This window comes from Miniopterus natalensis, chromosome 5 (assembly GCF_054644295.1).
Source record: "Miniopterus natalensis isolate mMinNat1 chromosome 5, mMinNat1.hap1, whole genome shotgun sequence".
In the NCBI taxonomy this organism is placed as follows: Eukaryota; Metazoa; Chordata; class Mammalia; order Chiroptera; family Miniopteridae; genus Miniopterus; species Miniopterus natalensis.
Genome location: NC_142085.1, coordinates 79,499,037 through 79,502,122, shown reverse-complemented (window position 1 = coordinate 79,502,122; position 3,086 = coordinate 79,499,037).

The following is a 3,086-nucleotide window of genomic DNA, read 5'->3' as shown; positions in this document are numbered from 1 at the left end:
GTAACAATTTAATTTTTTTAAAAATTACAGTTAATATTATTTTGTATTAGTTTCAGGTGTACAGCACAGTGGTTAGACAATCAATCATATGCTTAACAGAGTGTTCCCCCTGATATTTCCAGTACCCAGCTGGCACCATACATACTTATTACAATATTATTGACTATATTTCTTGTGCTGTACTTTACATCTCCTTGACTATTCTTTAATTACAAATCTGTACTTAATCCCTTCACCTTTTTCACTCAGTCTCTAACTTCCTTCCCCTCGGGCAATCATTATTAGTCTATTCTCTGTATCTATGAGTCTGTTTCTGTTTTTTTGGTCTTGTTTTTTTATATTGTTCTTTAGATTCCACATAGAGTATAAGTGAAACCGTATGGTATTTGTCTTTCTCTGATTGACTTATTTCACTTAGCTTAATGCCTTCTAGGTCCATACATGTTGTTGCAATTGGTAAGATTTCATTCTTTTTTATGGACAAGTAATATTCCATTGAATAGATGTACCACAGCTTTTTTACCCACTCATCTTTTGATGGGCACTTGAGTTTCTTCTATAGCTTGGCTATTGCAAATAATGCTGTAGTGAACATAGGAGTGTATATTTTCTTTCAAATTAGTGTTTTGTGTTTCTACGGATATATACCCAGAAGTGGAATCACTGAGTCATAAGGCCAGCAATTCTTCTGTATTCTTGCAGGAGGTCACTATAGGTGGAGCCAGGGAGTGAACTACAGGTAGGTGGCCCACACTGTATGTAAGGGAGATTATTGGAATGGTTAGCTTCTGTTTACCTGCAGCAGTTACTACCCTTAGACTTAGGTAACAAGCACTCCCACCCTTTCTTGGCCCTCTTCTGGCTGTGCCTTATCCCCTAGAGTAGAAGTTCATAGAATTAATGCCCCATGGCCACCTGGATTCCAGTCCCCTCTACTTCTAGATTATGCTTGAGTACTTAGGATCTTAGAAATCCATTCTTGCTTCCAGGGCTCAATGAAATTCTTTCAGGTTCTATTCTCCTAAAGATGGATCACACCATACATGTTATTATGCCTATGAGATAGTCAAGGTAGGCTCTACACAGGCGTGTGGACAGTCTATGCCTGTAGGGCACCTTCTGATTTGGAATGAAGCCAAAGATGGGAAGAGAGGTACCCAGCTGGGGGAGAGGCACTAGGACATGCTTTGTCTTCACCTCTATGTTCCAGCACAGGATTCCAAGGGGTCCAAGAATTTTAATTGATATTCTATCCTTCTAGAGAATTATGAAAATGTATTTGTAAAAGTAGGAGAACAGAACATACTTTGTGAGCTTGACATGTAACATTTAAATATTCAGATGAAGACAGGTGGATTTTCATTTGTACTCCTGGCCTAGGTCCTGCCAATGTTAAAAATGGAAATACTAGATATTCTAGATGAAACTATTTAAGTTTACATTCCCTAAGATCATAGACTGCAGGGTTATGGTACATTGTAAATACCTGTTTCAATGTCTGCATCCAAGTGTGCTTACAGTTTGTATGTCTTCAATCAATGAATTCCAGTAGGCAGAACATTTGACTATTTCAAAAAGATCCAAAATCCTAATAACAGATTTCAAAATTCGCTTGAAGCTATATTTTTTCAGGGAGAAACTATATCCTGGGCAAGAGAAACCAAATTTTAGAGTGTCCAAAGCCTGTACCCCCTAACAGCATTACTGACTGAATCAACCCAGTTTACTGTACTAGCTAGCAGTCTGTTGTCTCAACAGGGGATAGCAATTAGGAGGCCAATTTTCTGGAAAATAATTTGTTTTATACCATCTTTACCACTCTCTTTCACCAAGAGATATTTACACATTTAAGAGAATTCTATTGTGTTTATCACAATAGCAACGTAAACTAAGTGGGAAAAGCGCTTTGCCTTTATCTTTCCAGACTTTTTCCTTTAACAGTCCTCAAAAAAAATCCATTATCTCTGTAAGTGTTTTCCTCCTGTTTATTGAGGAGTGGCATTCTTGCTGCTCTGTAGACGGGGATAGTTGATTATGGGCAACTGTACCACGATTGACAAGGGCCATAAACCCATCTGTTGTCTGCTAGTCATTATAGCCCCATGGCACTATATCAATAAACCAGTGGGCCTTCTGCAATTATAAATACATGTGAGTAGAAGACTGTTGGGAATGGTAGCAATATTGCTATAAATATATATTAGTATCCTACTGTTTTTATAGCTTTCCCATTATCCCATTGGATCCCCACAATATCTCTGTGAGTTAGAATAATTACTAGTATACTCACTTCACAGCTAAGAAATCTGATGCTCAGAAAGATTGAGGACCTGCTTTGAGCTCCCATGCATCACACTGTCACTGAGACTGTAATGTGGCTCTGGGCCATGTGTTCTCTCTGACTCTGTCCTACAGGACACAATTAAAATGAAAATTAGCCATAAGGGAGGAAGGAGAGAGCGGTGCTTAGTTTGCTAAAAAGGGATGTTTTGCTGAAGATTCTGGAAAGATAAAAAAGAGAGCCAATTTAACTCAAGTCCTTAGGAAAAGAGTATAAATAACATCCAAGGCTTTCCCCAATGGCACAGTGCTGGAATTTGAAAACTTTGGAAATGGATTCAGTACACGTGCCATATTGAGCCAGGTCTGCCGTAGATTGCATGAGTATTTTCGTCTACACAGAGTGGCTTCATTTCAACTTATACCAGAAACAAAAGTAAAATCAGTTCCATCCTTTCCTCCAAAAATGTGATGTTCTCATTTCAGTAATAAATACCTAAGCTAAACATACTTAGTGCAGGTTAAGCACTCTTCTAAGTAACCCTATATATTTTAACTCATGGAATCTTCACAGAAGCCCTAGGAATTTAGTCGAATAATTACACCCATTTTATAGATGAAGAAATGGAGGAATAAACTGATTAATCAATTGCCTGAGGTCACACAGGCAGAGGCGGAATTTGAACCTGTCCCACACCTTTTTAAAACACCAGACTCTAATATCTCTGAAATAAACAGCGGACCTACATTTCTCTGGTAGAAACATTGTAAGTAACATCATTTCTTACTGAATAGCTTCTCACAAA